The following is a 19,242-nucleotide window of genomic DNA, read 5'->3' on the forward strand; positions in this document are numbered from 1 at the left end:
AATTTCACTTTTCAACGCTTAGAGATTGCAGGCATGCCACTATCATTTTAAATAAGTTTTATTTATCATCCATATCTAAATAGTAAAGTAAAATTATTTTTAAAACTTTTCTGTTTTTGTTTATGTTGCGAGAAATTTTCCCTTACCTGCCTACCTAGAAGTTTTAATTAATTTGATGTAATTTTTACAAAGTAATTTTGTTTTTGAGATTTACCTAAATTATTAAAAAATCTTTTATAATGTATTTATAACTGTCTTCCATAATTTTTAGATTTTATGTTTTATCTTGTTTAAAAAATCTAAAAAGGTTTTATATTTCATTGCAAGCATTTATTTTATTTGGTTGTATTTTTTCTCTGCACTGTCCAAAGTTGTAAGCAAGCTTATCAAGTAAATAGTAAAAAAAAGTGAACGTTCGAGAAATAATGCTACCTCTAATATGCCCCGCAACCGTCCTTTAACCTTGGGTAGGTCATAAGAAAGTGATAGTTCGTCAACTTTATCTTGTTTGTCAGTATTTCACACATTTTTATGCATTCACTGTTCTTCTCGCGTCGATGTTATACGAATTGTTATATACGCTGTTGTTGTAATCGTTTCGTTGCGGTCACTAAAAAGTGCGGTATTAGAATGTGGACAAGACTTTTGACTATTGTTAATGACCAATGTGCTTAATTAAAAAATGAACTACGTTAATTACGTGCGGGAAAACAGTTTCTATAAAGGTATATATCAGGTTTACCTACATGGATATTAAATTCTTCGGGATTCGACGGACTTAATAATGTAGCACTATCTTTTTACGTAGAAAGTTGCCTAAGAGAGGAAGTGTACAATGAAACATTTGAGTTTTTCATAAATATGTGTTAAAGCTGATAAAATATTGTAAAGTATTGGGAAGCTACATGAAAATTTAAAAAACAGGTAGGTGCATGCATAAACCGATCGCATTATATTTTCGATTAAATTTTTTATGTATATAGGTACTATAATCCTACACTTCGTTGAACCACATAAAATTTACTAAACACAATAACTAAGGTAAATTAAATAGGAGATAAAAGAAATAAATACAAATTTGTTGCTAAAAATACTAAAAAGTCAATTAAATGTGTCAAACTGACTTCAAAATGTTTTAATGGTAAATAATATATTCGCATTGATTGTCCAGGATAATATAAATTAAAATAGCGTATGCTTTAATAAAAATTTACGGTTATGTAATATACTCAAGTCAATTAATCTACTAAGAAAATAATAAAAAGCGCTTAGCAAATGTTCATGTAGGTAGGTTTAATTCTAGATATCTAATTAGGTATAAATTTTATCACCTTGCTATTTTCGACAGTCACTTCTTTCAGAAATAATGGCTGTGCGTTTTTCTGCATATAGAAGTAATTAAAAATAAGTTTAATTTTGTACATAGGTATTTTTTTCAGCTTGATTGAAAATTCAGGATTTGATAATTTGATTTTTATTCCTCTAGGGTCATCAAAGGCGAATATAAATATACATGTAGGGAGTTTCTCATTTTGTTCAACAAGTTTTCTTTTTGAAATTTGTTCGGCGACAATGTACATTTTCCTATTGCGAGGATTTTTCTTGCAAAGTAAAAAGATAAAGATGAATATGAAATAAACGAAATCTATTCCTTCTATATTCTTCTGAACTTCACCTTCTACTATTATTTTTCTTAACCAGAAAATTAATTTTATTACATGTAATTTTTACTTTTTTTTCAGCCTTCTCAAGTAATAGAGAAATGGTGTTTTCACCCTGACGAGGCCTCTCCATGATAGAAACTGAAGTTTGGTAAGTACATCGATATACCTTTGCATGTACTCTTTTTAACTATTGCATCAAAAGATAATAGTGTATAGTGCACCTGATTCTCTTTGATAACAAGTGCCTCTACACTGCGTAAATAATGGAATAAACTGGTTCCATTTAGTCTCCTGTTTCCGGCGGCCTGCTTTGGTCCATCCCCAAGCATCCATCCCTGTTTACATTTCACAGTAGACTTTGTTCTTTGACCGCTGTACCGTTTACAAAAGCAGTTTATTTGTTGTACAAGTTCAAAGGGCATACAACCACAATTAAACTGTGACCCCATAATTTCTCTCTGAGCGGTGCATCTCCGTATCTCTGAACCCGTTTCATACGAGAGATCTCTACGTATATTATAACAGTAAATGTGTCTCGTTGCAATATCAAAATAGCTTCCTTGTAAATTTTTATATGCATACGAAACACAAATCGTCAGAAATATGATAGTTTGTTTATTATTTTTACGAAAAATGATTGACCAGCGGGTATTATGAATTGCAATTTCGATCTTATTAGTTCCCATCAACATTTTTTATTGCTTTTTTTTTATAATTTGAACAAGATAATACATACAATACAGGCTGCAGGGTAAGCTTTTAGTTAGTTAGTTTGTGCTAAATCGCAACGAGTAAAAAAAAAAGATTTTCATTTTTTACAATAACACAAACCAATAGGGTTGCAGTTAATAAATTAAGTTACGTTAACATTTTCAATAACAAATACTTGTAACTATCTACCAATAACAATTTCGAAAGAGAAAACGTTCTTATTTGTTATTGTTCATTTTTAATTAATTATATTCTATATTTCCTTCAATTTAGCAAATGGACGATAATAGTAAATGCAACTAGGACATATAAAATACATATTACTAGTAATAGTCAGTAACAATAAATGGTTTGACTATATTAGCCTTACTGTCAATTCTAAGTACTTGCTACAGACAATTAAACGAAAAATTTCTTTCTATCATAAAATGTTTTAGTTTTAGGAAGCAACTATTTAATCAAAAATTAATTTTACCACAAAATGCAAAAATAAAGTATAGACTATTTTTCCTGTTATCAAACGTAGGGATCGAATTTCTAAAACTTAAATTTAAGTACTTACATTTCTCTCCGCGAAGACTTCTTCATTCAAAGGAACATTACTACTTACTAAACTGTTTAACGAACATACAACATATTGTCCCTTTAGAAGGGCTAGACATGCCCCAAGTGTAGGTAAGCACCAACAAAAAAACGTAGTAAACTCTAACCGGTTCTTCCGGTCAGAACTGGGTGGTCACCTGGTGTCAGAGTTCACGAGGTTACAGGATTACAAAGGAGTGAGCATGCCACAAAACCCTAATAGAAGTAAACTGTCAACACATCACCGATATTAATCATAACGTGCACAGATTTACTAAATTTTAAAGGATTTACGTGTTTTTAGAGTTATAATTGATAAATAAGACAATAAAAATTTAGGATTATTTTTTTGGGTAGGATTGTGTGCGGCAATTGTTTTATAAAGGACGAACGGGGCAGGTATCGAAATAAGAACCCTAAGGGATCAGCTACCTGGAAAGGGACGAAACGAATTGATTAAACCCAAATCAGGACCAGGATGTAACGGTCAGCGTACATTTTATTAAAGTCCAGCTGAATCGTTAGCGATACAATACAAACTGAAATTACCACTCAACTACATACGAGGGTGGATTGATAAGTTTCCGGCCTGACCAAGAAAAACAAGGTTTTTAAAAATTTTTTTTTTTTATTTCTCAACATAATCTCCTCCAAGGCTGATACATTTCTCATAGCGGTGTTCCAGTCTATTAATGCCATCTCTATAGACTGATTCGTCAAGCTCCTCAAAATAACCATTTACAGCTTCGATTACTTCTTCATTGTCCGCAAATCTCTTACCGCCAAGCCATTTTTTGAGATTAGGGAACAGAAAATAGTCACTCGGGGCTAGGTCTGGAGAGTAAAGAGGGTGCGGCATCAATTCAAACTTTAGATCGTTGATTTTAGCCGTCGCAACGATTGACGTGTGCGCTGGTGCGTTATCGTGATGAAACAAGATTTTTTTCTTCGCCAGATGAGGTCGTTTAATTTTCACCTCGTGGCTCAAACGTTGCAATAAGTCTGCGTAGTATTGACCAGTGATAGTATTACCCTTTGCAAGGTAATCAATGTATATAATACCTCTTGCATCCCAAAAAACAGTAGCCATAACCTTGTTCGCCGAAAAAATTGTTTTTGCCTTCTTTGGAGTTGGTTCCCCTGGTCCAATCCACTGTTTAGACTGTTCTTTGGTTTCAGGAGTGTAGTGGTGGACCCACGTTTCGTCAACGGTTACGAATCGACGCAAAAATTCGCTTGGATTACGCTTATACAATGACAAATTTGCGGTAGAAATGTTTTTTCGAATCAATTTTTGGTCGACTGTTAGCAAACGCGGCACCCATCTTGCACAGAGCTTTTCCATATGCAAATGTTGGTGCAAAATATGTTGCACACGTACATATGACATCTTACAGGTCTCAGCTATCTCACGCACTTTCAATCTGCGGTCTCCCAGCACTATTTGATGAATTTTTTCGATCATATCTGGAGTTGTGACCTCAACGGGGCGTCCTGAGCGAGGCCCATCAGAGGTGCTCACACGACCCTTTTTAAACTCGGAAACCCACTGCTTAACGGTTGAATATGACGGGGAGGATGTCCCCAGTGTTGAGTCCATCTCTTTTTTAATTTCCTTCGGCGTTAACCCCTTCAAATAAAAGTATTTGATGACAGCACGATTTTCCTGCTTTTCCATTTTTACGAAAACCACAGAGGCGTCTTGTTCAGCGTGCTGTCAAACCTACACTAGCAAGGAGATCGGGCTGAAACTATAGCTACAAGCTATCCAAGGATGGTACTATAGAATGTCACCTCAAGGTAGGCCTAGTGGCGTCATCTCTTGGTTAGGCCGGAAACTTATCAATCCACCCTCGTATGTACATATTACTTACATTAATATTGCGCAAATACAAGTACACTATTGAAAAGCTTTCAGTAGGTAAAATTATACATGTTTAGTTTGGTTTGAACTTGAATAAAGTCGTATGACTTAATGTCTACCGTAGTAATGTTAAGTTGATTAATCCAAATACACTTTTATTACATTCAAAATAACTAAAAAAAGTATGACTTCAAAAATACCCCATGAAAACATTACTTATATTTCAAACTGTTGTAGTTTCTTCACTGAAACATTTTAATTTTTGCATCTAAGTGTTAATACTTGAGCTGCTTTATTAACCCAATAACAATTTCGAAAGAGAAAACGTTCTTATTTGTTATTGTTCATTTTTAATTAATTATATTCTATATTTCCTTCAATTTAGCAAATGGACGATAATAGTAAATGCAACTAGGACATATAAAATACATATTACTAGTAATAGTCAGTAACAATAAATGGTTTGACTATATTAGCCTTACTGTCAATTCTAAGTACTTGCTACAGACAATTAAACGAAAAATTTCTTTCTATCATAAAATGTTTTAGTTTTAGGAAGCAACTATTTAATCAAAAATTAATTTTACCACAAAATGCAAAAATAAAGTATAGACTATTTTTCCTGTTATCAAACGTAGGGATCGAATTTCTAAAACTTAAATTTAAGTACTTACATTTCTCTCCGCGAAGACTTCTTCATTCAAAGGAACATTACTACTTACTAAACTGTTTAACGAACATACAACATATTGTCCCTTTAGAAGGGCTAGACATGCCCCAAGTGTAGGTAAGCACCAACAAAAAAACGTAGTAAACTCTAACCGGTTCTTCCGGTCAGAACTGGGTGGTCACCTGGTGTCAGAGTTCACCGGGTCACAGGATTACAAAGGAGTGAGCATGCCACAAAACCCTAATAGAAGTAAACTGTCAACACATCACCGATATTAATCATAACGTGCACAGATTTACTAAATTTTAAAGGATTTACGTGTTTTTAGAGTTATAATTGATAAATAAGACNCCGGAAATTTTAACACCTCTATTTTCCCTGAACTTAATTTCCACTGTTAAACTGATTTGATAACACTATAATTTTTAATAATATTTGAAATATTGCTGAAATTTATAAAAAATCTATAAAAAGTTAAAAAGGATAATAACGAACTACGGGTCAATTTTTTTTCAATTATTAGCCAAGGATTCAGTCGCATTTGTTTCATACCTCCAAATATGAAGGTTTTTCATTTAAAGAATATGAAGTCGTATGTCCGAAAGGAACAGGGAGAAATGAAATATGTTGTTGTAAGCGAGAAGTGTGTGGGATAACGTTACGCTATTGGTCATAGTCCTATGGATTATTCGGTCTTTTGTTTCACCCGTTCGCGTCCGACGAAGGGAAGTAAAGGGAGGGTGGGGTCCAGCAATGGCCGCTGCTGCTTATAATGACACCACATTAAGGGACAACTTCGGCCAAGTTGCCAAGAAAAGGCACAGTTTCCTCGGATCTGGCGACGACAACGCGTCGCCGACCGACCGACGTCCTTTGCCTACCACAGTGGAAGAGGTTGCCGGAGGCGATGGCAAAGGGACGGACGAAGGGTTAGAGGTTTTGCGAAGAACAGACCAAATTAAACACTACGAACCGTAGAAACTCGCGAAAGGGATGTTTAACGCTGTAAAATTATTTCATTCACGCTCTTCAACTGCTTCTATAAATGAATAAAAATTTATACATGAGTATTTAGTAGTTTTCAGTAAAATTGGTAACAAAAAAGTATTCATTTATATGTAAGTTTTAGTTAATTATACGGGGTGGCTCCAGAAAATTATGCCTGGCTAAAAATCTCATGGGTTATACCTAATGCACCTTTTCCAATTATGTTTGGTGATTATTTTAGTTTTATTTTACCCAACTCAATATGACAACAGCACTTTTGATATTTATTTGATTTTTATCTCTAGATTTTCACTGATTAGAAAAATTAAAATTAAAATTATTATTAGATTTCATTTCTTCTCGGCGCTGATTCTATAGGTACATCTTACGCCTACAGTTAGTAGGTAGCGTTATTGCGTTATTAACAAATTCACTACTATACAGACCAAATCAAGTATATATGTTCATGGAAATGTGTGTAATTCGTCATTGTATACAATTCCTAGGAAATGTGTGAAATAAATTATATTAGACACATTTCCTAAGAAATGTATTCCATTCAAGATGTCAATGAGTCCGTTGTTTCATTTATTGTATTCACAGATAACTCTGATACTCAGTTTACTAACGTGTTTTATTCACAGAAAGAATTAGTTTTATAAATTTCCTAGTACAATGTCGGAATTTCGTACAATTCCTAGGAAGTTCTACATTTTCCAGGATATGTGTGTATTAGAAAATCTATGAAACAATATTTCATAAATTTCCTAAATAGCCTTGGAATTGTGTACTTTCCTAGGAATTGTATACAATTCCTAGATTTCATACAATTCTGGTAACATATATATCATGCCAGAATTTTATTGTCATGTCTGGGTATGATACGAATAATGTCTGAGGCCCTGACTCTTCCTTGGGACACTCTACGTTATATTTAAACTACATGCATTTTCTATTTACTGCTCTATAAGATATTGCGTAAACTATGTTATAAACTAAATTATTGAATTAATGAAACTATAATTCAAAAACACTTGAAAAACCTTTACACTAATTTATTTGGAGAATCTCTTCAAACAGTGTTGTTGAGATCCTCAACAACAAAGGAATGTAAAGTTATCCCAGAGTTTTTTATTTATACATTTAATTTAAGCGTATTCTGTCATAAGCAATGTATCAGTTTAGGTACTTTTATTATTCAATTGTTACGAAAATTGAGGGAAGGGGAGGCGCGACAATTGTTTTATAAAAAAGGACCGGAGATATGCAGAAAAGTTGTTAACCACTGCCTTATGATTATGTTGATGATGATGGTGGAAATTATATATTGTCTATTTATGGCGATTTTCACTTTTCAGGATTTAATCTTTTTACAGCTAGAAATAGTAATAAAAAAAATGAGTACATAGTTCTATTAGACTTCTGTAGGTGTAAATTATTCCTCTACATCCTATGTCTGTCAATGCAAAATCTTGTCCGCAAATTTCAATTAGCTTTTCGTCCTCTCGAATTAATTCAAGCTAGTCCTGAGCTTGATGGCAAGACGTTTCATTAATATTTGCGGGTCGTCCTTATGCCTCCATCTTGCCTTACTATGCCCATTAGGAGGTGAAATCTCAAGATGATTAACAGTATATTTTAGGGCTTCCGCTAAATGTTAACATGTATGTAGAAGGAAGTAATAAAGTTTAACAGCAATGTAGACTTCCCTATATTTGTTAGGCTTAAATAATATTTTTCGTTTTGGTGGAAAGTGTTTTAAATCATAAATGCTTAAATATCTTAGGATTGAAGACGGATTTTAGTATCCATTCACTTTTATGATATGTTACTTTAGGTGTATTAATAATTTTTTAATTCATTCTAGGGTTAAAGAAAAATATAAACGTTATTGGTAATATGCTTAGATTTTCTTCCTAATACATGCGAGATCTATTTCAAATTTTGTCTATACCTATCTATAGATATTATTATACATATACAAGGTGTTATTATACATATACATAATGATAAAAAACCATTCTCATAAGTGGCTAAAACATTTTTATGTTTGGTGCTCACGGATCGCCCTAAATTACCGTTTATCTTAATAATGCTTTGGTTCTTGGCGTGTTCAATAGTAAAATAATAAATTCTGGTAAAACTAATATTTATTTGAAACTGTTAGAGACTAAGAAGAGTAGAACGAAGGTTGATTTAGAACTGAAGAATATAGAATTTGAATAATTTAGGAAAGTTATGAAGGTGGAGCTAAGGGTTGTAGATAAAAGAAGGGAACCAATAGTAAGAAAATATGATTTGAAAAATGCTGAAGATAGAAAATATAGAATTAAGTTGTTGAACCCAAATCACCTAAGAAACCCCTCATAAAATAGCAATCAGGACAGACAGCGAAGTACAGACGTCATGCGGTTAGTACGCGAAGTTGAAATGTTAAAATCCCTATTAATAGGAAAGTACAGTAATAAAAGTTATTGGCACAGTTGGATAGAATACAAAAGCTTTAGAAGATAATGTTGAGATTATATATACAGGGTGGTTTAATTTATGTTGGTCGCTACAAAGCCTTACAACTGAAGGCAAAACGTCTGTGTGTTGATACTTCAACTAATGATAAAACCGCTTCATCCCTTATCAGCTTTCATTTTTACCATTTTCTTTGTTTATTTATATCTAATCGTACTTTCCCTAGAAGAAATCTATACTACCCCCGAGTAATTTAAGATATACCATATGTATATTTTATTTTGGTAACAATAAATAAGTTTTTAGTTGGAAATCCTAATATTTGTAAAGCGATGCATGATTGGCTTAATGACGAGCGTTAACCAATTGTTACTACTAAGTAACATATACGTTTGTCAAAATCGCTAAGGTTAGAGTTCGCATTTAATGATATTTCGTTAGAATCGGTCGGTCATATTGGTATCGTATAAAATTGAGGAAATTTAAGTGAATCATTCGCGCCTACGAGCGTTTCTAAGATTAATTTCAGTTTCCTTTGCGCGCCAAAGGCGATCAATTTTAGGGTATACTAGTAAAGTGGGCGAAAGGGACCGACGGTAACGTGGCACCCTTTTGACAGCCGAAACTTCGTCGACTCCTTCATCAAATGGCGTTACTTACATGTGGTCAGTGCAATCAGGACGGCCCTCGTTAATGACTTGCCAAAGTTGCCCCTTTAAGCGAAGGAAAACTATAGGGTTGAGGGTGAGCTCTTCTTTCGGCCTTTGTTTTTATTCTCGTTGAAATCACCCTCTGTTATTTTAAATTCAGATACAGAATATGTAAGATACGGTTTTCTTTAGGGAGACTTATTATTCAAATAAATAATGGATTTGGAATGAAAGGTTTTATTGGAAATTAGTTTATTATAAATATATTCTGCATTGTTAACTACAGGATGAGCTGTGTTTAAAAATTACTTTTAATATCTAATAAACGGTACGCTAGTGAGTTACAGTATGCAGCTCTCATCAGCGAAGACACTCACTCATACATATTTCTTCAAACCGGCAATTCTCGTAGTGTATACTTTGAGATTTCTTTCTTTCTCGTACTACGGTTGCTTTGTTCAGTATTCACCGTTAAGGTATGGAATATATGATTAATATTAATCAGACTTAATGTGGTAGTACCGGTGATGCCGAATTTCCTCCCGCAGATAGTTTTGGTTAAAATATAGATGTCGAATACCCTCCCGGGTACTAACCGAGTTCCCTCCCGTTCATATCAACTCCGATAATTAAGTTAACGACTACTTACCGATTTTATTTATCGAAAATAAATATATATTTATAGTGCACTTCAGTACTTCAGTAAATTAAAGATAAAATAATTTCAGAAAGAAAACACATATCAGTTATGAATATAATTTTAAAATGGTTTCCCACTACCTTAACAAATTCAATGTTTGAAAATTCGTGTGCGTATAGCTTTTTGGTGCAGTCATCTAGAAAAACTTTATTAGTTTTAGCCGTTGGGAGGCAATTGATGCATAATTAGGAGGGAATTCGACATACCCTAATTAAAAACAGGTATATGGGAGGCAACTAGGCATTATCCAAGTGGATTAGTGCTCGTAAATAATCAGAGATATGAGATATTCAAGCTTTCGAGAAATGCGATGATTGTGCATGTCTAAATAGTCTTCCTGCTGACGCCCCCAAGATGACGATGATGATTAATTAAACTCCATTTCTAGGTTTCTGATTTTCTCAGAATATCTTGTGTAACTCTTCAATAATTGTTGGGGGGCCATCATCATCATAATCCTTTTAATTTCCTTCTTAAATGTTCTCCTTAAATCATCAAGTTATTCAGCAGGGGCGCATGGGAAACCTGTTAATTTAAAAATATAATGATTATGCGATAGAAATTATAAATTTTTTCTAAAAAAGTTGTAAATATTTTGAAGAATTTATGCAACATACCTAAATTATCATTTAGGATAACTTACCATCAATTTGACTCCAACTGTGCTGACACTGAATTAATATACAAGAGTAACTTAAGGCCGTATTAATCACCTAAAAGGGCAACGATAAATTTGTGAATTAGCATTAGATAATTTAATATCCCGAAAATATAATTACAGAAAAAGCAAGTTCCCAGTTGATGGGTTGAAGGTTGCGAATTACAAATTCCGATTTTGTGTGAAATAAATTGATTGACGCCAGCTTTAAAAACTCCGACGATTTCACTGACAGATTCATCTCCNACGATTTTCCTGCTTTTCCATTTTTACGAAAACCACAGAGGCGTCTTGTTCAGCGTGCTGTCAAACCTACACTAGCAAGGAGATCGGGCTGAAACTATAGCTACAAGCTATCCAAGGATGGTACTATAGAATGTCACCTCAAGGTAGGCCTAGTGGCGTCATCTCTTGGTTAGGCCGGAAACTTATCAATCCACCCTCGTATATGAATAATATTAAGATTAATATGTGATGTGAGGCTGTATTATTTAAACAACTCTTTATGACTTTATAGTGGCAATTAGCACTCAAGGTCCGCCGCCGTTGGGAAGTAATTGATGTATAATTAGGAGGGAATTCGACATATCGAAAATTTTAACCCTAATTAAAAACAGGTACCTATATGGGAGGGAACTAGGGATTATCCGGTAGTACTAAACTTTAAATACAGGCGAAACAAAAATCGTTAAAAACAGATACATACATACAGATGCAAGTCTTATGACGAACAGGCAGAAGACATCGTAAGTTAGATTGTATGATTTCGTTGCCTAAGGGTGCGGAACCTATATTTATTGAAAAACATTTATAATTATGTGAAAAACTTAAATTCTCATTAAGAGCTACTTTTTATAACATTTATTAAGGGATGTTAAGTTGACATTTTTGATAAATGGTGAATGCGCCAGACATTATATGAAAATATAGAGATATTCGTACATATATAATGCAACTACAAGATTCATATCGATTGAAAAAGGCGATTGTGGTAAATATAAATAAATAAGGGAAAATTAATTCCAATTACAACAGCACAACTTGAAATAGCGAACGCGTGTTTCACCCAATTAACTGAGCATTTTAAAGGAGAGAATTTAAAATTACATTATAGTGCCTGGGGATGAGTTTTTATTATTTACTTATTCACTTACGACCCTTTGTTCTATTATTTCTTTTAAAAACTCGTCAAAACCATACCCAAAGACATAAAATGAACTAACGTTCCGTCACTAAAGCGAATGAATAATGAAAATTTTCTAATTCATATCAAGTAACGCTTATGGGGCGAGTTTCTTCGTCAACTCCGTTTTATACCTTTTCTACCTACAATTTATCATTCGAAAATATCGTAACGGTGTAGTGTTACTTTTCGTATTAACAAGGTCACGCTGTCTCGCGATTATTCAGTAAGGGTTTGGTCCGTGAAAATTACCCTGGAGAATTACAAGGGTAGCAAATTGTTCGTTCACGTTACAGAGAGAAAATAACTTGGTAAGGAATGCTGACACGCAACCTTTGTTTTCGCAGTTACCAACCCACAGCCTGTTATTTTAAATCAAAGGAAAATATTTTTCGTATATGTACAACAAGAAACGGTTCGTTTTATAGATCACTTTATACTTTAAGATATTATGTAGGTAACCATAAAAGTAAACAGTTAGTGCACTTGATAGTGGTATAATCAATTATGCCTAAAATCTACCGTTTACTACAGTCGAATTCGGTTATAATTATTGATATTATATTAATCTCTTGCAATCTATAATCGAAATCAATAGCTACAATTTTGTATAGCTTTTAAAGTTTGTAGTTGCTTGTATATTAAGAGTGTAGGTATTACGAAAACAAGCTTTTTGATAACAAAATTCAGACTCGAAGGTTAACAGTTAATATTGTTCGAAAGAAAATCTAATTCCTATAAGAGATGTTGATGATGCTGGTCTAATTTAAAATTTTCGTCAATTTGTATTTCGTATCAGATCCACTGAAAGACAACAACTTCTTAAAGCAAACGTGTAATTATGTGAGGGTAGTTCCCAGCTCTTTTCTTCTCTTGAGAATTATCAAATATCAAGTAGAAACTATATTACAATAATAAAACGGAAATTATTTTTCTATTTCATTTAAATAAATCATCGTTACAAATGGATTTAATTTTTTGTATCCGCTGGTGTCTTCACTTTTAGTTGCGCTGCGCTGTCAGAAAATGCTTGTTAATACATCTATATTTAACAATCTTCTACGTAGTTTTTCGTTATTTCCACATCTATTTCTTGGAATCTCTTTCTCGTTTCCTGTCCGCTCTTTTGCAGGAGTCTTTCGCAAGTTTAAATGGGAATCATTAATCAAGTAGGTTTATTCTCCTCCTGCCCAAGCTCTGGCATACTCTTGTGTCCTACCCGACACACTCACATACAAACACATTAGATACACGTACATACTCAGAGGGGGTAGCAAAGTTCGTTCAATGTGTCCGTTAGGAGATGCCAGCCAGCGACCAGCGGCGGCATCATGGCCGCCTCATCCACCTCCGCCACCGTCATCTCCAACCCTTTCGTCCCTTGGCAGAAATGCTGCGACGCCGGACCACTGTTTCCCATCCTACCCCTCGCCTCCTTTGCACCCTCTTCTTCAGTGGCGGACACACCACCGCCAGCGCCGTCGGTCGCCTCCTTAATTTATTATTCGCAAGTTTGCCGGTGCGGAATTCTATTATGTACGCGCTGTAATAATCGCTGCTGATGTCGTCGTGTACTAGCCAGAAGTTGGCGGAGGGCGAACCGATCGTGTAATGCAATGTCCGTTCTTCGTCCTTTGGTGTGGCGAGCAAAGGACCCTTCTAAAAGTCCATCCTCTCTAAGTTCGTAAGCGCTCTCGTGCGATGTAATTTTGATAAACAATCTGGCTCTTGATTCAGATCAAACGCTATTGTATTGTTCAGTTTGCTCTAATTTCTATTAAACTCGAAGAATTATACAGTTTACATACTGTTTTTGCACATAATAATTGTAGTCCTTTTAGTAGACCCAGTTACCCCAACATTTGTTGAATATATAATTCAACAATGGCTTCCAAGAAGATTTGATAGTTTCTGGAATTAAAATCATCATTTATTCTAATGACTGAAGAATGTGTAACTGCGTTTTTCAATAACAAACACATGCGCGAAAATGTAATTGTTATTATAGTTGAGATTTTATAATACTAGGAATCAAACTAATTCTCATATTTATCAGAAGATTTAACAAGCTGAAGTGCAAAACTGTTAGAAATAATTTTAACGTTGAATTTTGTTATGCGCAGATCCATTATGTGTCTTAATTCTGTTAACCCATGCTTATTTTGTTACGTTAATACAATTCACAGATAATCAGTATTGAAAAATGAATTTTGCTTGTTTATTGTATCATAATATTAGGAATATCAATGTAGGTATGTAGGCACATGCCATATATGGGAAAAATTAGAAATTCGATCGTAAATCGCACATGTATTTGAACGTACTTATTTATTTTGGCTAACGCCCATCTGGAAAATCCATTTGGTAACTTCCTCTAAAATTTATCAGTTATTTGATTTAGTAAATAACCGACATTTAACGTAAAATTTGGCAGTAATTTCATAGGCATGCCAACATTTTACCTCCCGGATATTGAAGTGCGGGAATTTTCATTTCCTAATACTGTGCATTTCTTATTTTATAAAATAATTAGTATCATATTATGATTAGTTCCTCAGCTGGAACGTTACCAGCTGCTTTCTCATATGACAGTTATTAACTAATAGTTCGGCGTTGGTGATGATTTCTTGCTAATATAATAAGAAAATTGAAATTAAACTATTTTAAATTATCATTTTGGCGCATTAAGCTTTATCAAGAGCAGAGTGCAATATTACTGAAAATTGATATTTTGCTCATTTCTATTCGTCGTTAAGGGGCTATTGAAGTAATATGTAACGTAGTTTTTGATCGTCCTCACCCTCTATAACGCTCTACAATTTTCTGTTTTTCACGCCGTTCCTCTCCTAAAGTTGAGTAACACCGTAGTGACCATTTTTACCATATTCATAATATGTTGCGCGAAATACCTGAAAAGCTTAAAGTATATGTTATCTTATTTTATTTAACAGTAATGTAATATTACGTAACAAGTTGCTTAACGCCTCCCCCCTCTTCCCGCATTTGACTCCGTAATGTTTTATAAGACCCGTTTCCCCTAACTGCGTTACGTAATACTTGAACGGTTCCTAAAAGTTTCCTGGTTCTTATACTGATGATTATATAGTTTCAATGTTTACTATTTAGGCTTGTTAGGTTTAAATGCTCTTTCTCTTTATTTCCTGTCGAAGTTAGCTTAATTAAAGCAAAAATGGTACAGTTCTTATATCATGAAATCATCATAAGGTTGTCAGTCCTAAGACTATTTGGACACGCACCTACACTCTTTTCTATCCTGAGCTAATTTCACAAGACAACTATTTGTTAACAACAGTAATCTTATTTAGGTCTACCTTTTTTCCTCTTAAGTCCTGTTTCTGCTTCCAACATGTCTCTGACTAGTCCTTCATGCCTGAAACTTATCTCGCCTATTTCTTATTGACTTCCATAGAATCCTTTGTTCTTTTCTTTCTAATTCCTCTTCATTTCTAACCTTCTCTATCCACTTTATCCTCATCATTCTCCTGTAACACCACATTTCGAACGCTTCTAACCTTTTCTTTTCCACCGCGCCCAAACATACTCCCTAACAAAGTTTCTTCTTTCTAAATTGACCGTTCGAGAGCATAGAAGTGACTTCTTTTTAATGAAGGCGATACGGCCCTACGCTGTCCTCTGTTTTATATCTCTATAGCTCCTTCCATACTGACCCCTAGAAACCGAAAATCAGCCACTTCTTCTTATGTTGTATACAGTATAGAAGCGATTTTTGTTTGATTAATTTATTTTTCAAGTTCATCAAGTTTCATATTTAAACTTCTATATCTGTTTCCTTGGCATTAAAATTACTACTAGTGTGCAGCTTATAAATCAAGATCATTAGTTAGCATTAATTAAGCTGTTCGATTACCTATATCATGAAAATGAAAATAAATGTGACGAAAAATGGATCTTTCATGTACGACGGACTTCCTTGATTATTACCGATCCGGTTTCAATCCTATTGGTATTAGTACCAGCTGAGGCGACGACATTTTCTTTAATAATCACGTCGTTAACAATATCTCCATCAAGCGTATCTAAAGGGTTAAATCTACATATCGCCCCCTAAAGTTAACACCAATGACGCGATGGGATGATTTGACACCCTACTTCTCCATTATCTTTCGGCCGCCCTCGGCAATAGGTTTCACGTCTTCGGTAACTTTTGTTCAATTTAGGCGCGACGTTAATTGAACATATATAAATAAGGAAAATAAACGATTCTTGATTATTTTAGTCAACTAATAAACAAAAATGCTAACATAAGGCATTTAAATATGTACATATTTTTTTCGACTAAAGTCATTAATGTCGATATGATCTATAAAAGAAATTTTATTAATTTTGATTAAGCCGATTTTTTAATAATATATTGACGTTATGATCTGCAGTGGTTATCAAATGAAAAGTGTATATATCTATGTAGAAAACCCAAAAACATTTGAAAATGGGCTCTATTACAGGAGTATTCTTATTGGAATTATACCATAAGAAAATGTTGAAAATATTGTTAAGAACATGTAAGAAGCTGCAATTTGTCGTGTTCTGGGTGTTCAAGAGAAAATTGCTTTTTCATGGTACGGAACCCTCGGTATGTCCCACACTTGACCGGTTTTATTTTTGCTGTACGATCATCAAGTATATTGTCGTTTTAAATGGTGTGATGTTTAAATCCAGAAATTTCATACTAATATCGTTCTGCGAAACATCAAGACAGAACAAGATATTAATGTCATTGCTGTGTGTGGTTTAATTTAATACTAATTTTCTGTTAAATTCCTCAAACGGCCGGAAACAGGAAGAAAACAAGTCAAGCGCGTTCTCGGATAAAACACCGAGTAACACCAGTCCATTAGAATTAATTTACAAATACTGCGGGTAAATGAGACACATTCCGCAGGGAAGACGAATTTTGGTTGGATGTGTGTGAATGGACTAGCCATTTTCTAACATTTTTCAAATTACAAAATATTCGAATGGAAGAAATATCGTAGAACACCCGTCAGTTCTATGCCACTTAACATCTGATACTCTTTGATTGGTATTTATCTTGAAATTGTTTAGTAAAAAGAAATGGTGAAAATTGAAATGATTAAATGGAAGAGCTATTTGACTACGTTCTTTTTTCGAAATTATTTACAATTATGCATATATACCATAGAAAGGCCTTTTGCTAAATTTTTATAAATACAATATTACTTTATTCAATTCCAATGATGCCGAATTCCCTGCCGCAGGTAGTTTTGGTTAAAACATAGATAGTCGAATTCCCTCCCGGGTACTAGCCGAGTTCCCTCCCGTTCATATCAGCTCCTATAATTAAGTTAACAACTACTTACCGATTTTATTTATCGAAAATAAATACTTATTTATAGTNGAAACAATATTTCATAAATTTCCTAAATAGCCTTGGAATTGTGTACTTTCCTAGGAATTGTATACAATTCCTAGATTTCATACAATTCTGGTAACATATATATCATGCCAGAATTTTATTGTCATGTCTGGGTATGATACGAATAATGTCTGAGGCCCTGACTCTTCCTTGGGACACTCTACGTTATATTTAAACTACATGCATTTTCTATTTACTGCTCTATAAGATATTGCGTAAACTATGTTATAAACTAAATTATTGAATTAATGAAACTATAATTCAAAAACACTTGAAAAACCTTTACACTAATTTATTTGGAGAATCTCTTCAAACAGTGTTGTTGAGATCCTCAACAACAAAGGAATGTAAAGTTATCCCAGAGTTTTTTATTTATACATTTAATTTAAGCGTATTCTGTCATAAGCAATGTATCAGTTTAGGTACTTTTATTATTCAATTGTTACGAAAATTGAGGGAAGGGGAGGCGCGACAATTGTTTTATAAAAAAGGACCGGAGATATGCAGAAAAGTTGTTAACCACTGCCTTATGATTATGTTGATGATGATGGTGGAAATTATATATTGTCTATTTATGGCGATTTTCACTTTTCAGGATTTAATCTTTTTACAGCTAGAAATAGTAATAAAAAAAATGAGTACATAGTTCTATTAGACTTCTGTAGGTGTAAATTATTCCTCTACATCCTATGTCTGTCAATGCAAAATCTTGTCCGCAAATTTCAATTAGCTTTTCGTCCTCTCGAATTAATTCAAGCTAGTCCTGAGCTTGATGGCAAGACGTTTCATTAATATTTGCGGGTCGTCCTTATGCCTCCATCTTGCCTTACTATGCCCATTAGGAGGTGAAATCTCAAGATGATTAACAGTATATTTTAGGGCTTCCGCTAAATGTTAACATGTATGTAGAAGGAAGTAATAAAGTTTAACAGCAATGTAGACTTCCCTATATTTGTTAGGCTTAAATAATATTTTTCGTTTTGGTGGAAAGTGTTTTAAATCATAAATGCTTAAATATCTTAGGATTGAAGACGGATTTTAGTATCCATTCACTTTTATGATATGTTACTTTAGGTGTATTAATAATTTTTTAATTCATTCTAGGGTTAAAGAAAAATATAAACGTTATTGGTAATATGCTTAGATTTTCTTCCTAATACATGCGAGATCTATTTCAAATTTTGTCTATACCTATCTATAGATATTATTATACATATACAAGGTGTTATTATACATATACATAATGATAAAAAACCATTCTCATAAGTGGCTAAAACATTTTTATGTTTGGTGCTCACGGATCGCCCTAAATTACCGTTTATCTTAATAATGCTTTGGTTCTTGGCGTGTTCAATATTAAAATAATAAAATCTGGTAAAAAAACAAATATTTATTTGACACTGTTAGAGCTGAAGAAGAGTAAAGTAGATGAAGGTTGATTTAGAACTGAAGAATATAGAATTTGAATAATTTAGGAAAGTTATGAAGGTGGAGCTAAGGGTTGTAGATAAAAGAAGGGAACCAATAGTAAGAAAATATGATTTGAAAACTGCTGAAGATAGAAAATATAGAATTAAGTTGTTGAACCCAAATCACCGAAGAAACCCCTCATAAAATAGCAATTAGGACGGATAGCAAAGTACAGACGTCATGCGGTTAGTACGCGAAGTTGAAATGTTAATAGGGATTAT

At 33.6% G+C, this 19,242-nt stretch overlaps 2 long non-coding RNA genes across 2 annotated transcripts in view; both read right to left on the reverse strand.

Moving 5' to 3' along the window:
• Positions 1-3,018, reverse strand: part of LOC108733314 — a 7,393-nt gene extending 4,375 nt beyond the window's left edge. The window contains exon 1 of the long non-coding RNA XR_001937212.1: positions 2,938-3,018. This is a non-coding gene — a long non-coding RNA (uncharacterized LOC108733314). The remainder of the gene's footprint in view (positions 1-2,937) is intronic.
• A 7,500-nt stretch (positions 3,019-10,518) lies between these two features.
• Positions 10,519-11,116, reverse strand: LOC112904869. The gene is made up of 3 exons (XR_003231425.1): positions 11,074-11,116; positions 10,938-11,007; positions 10,519-10,819 (listed from the first exon to the last, which is right to left on the reverse strand). It is a non-coding gene; the product is annotated as an uncharacterized LOC112904869 (long non-coding RNA).
• Between the last annotated feature and the right edge of the window lie 8,126 nt (positions 11,117-19,242).

Source organism: Agrilus planipennis, unplaced genomic scaffold (genome assembly GCF_000699045.2).
Source record: "Agrilus planipennis isolate EAB-ADULT unplaced genomic scaffold, Apla_2.0 scaffold12, whole genome shotgun sequence".
Classification (NCBI taxonomy): domain Eukaryota; kingdom Metazoa; phylum Arthropoda; class Insecta; order Coleoptera; family Buprestidae; genus Agrilus; species Agrilus planipennis.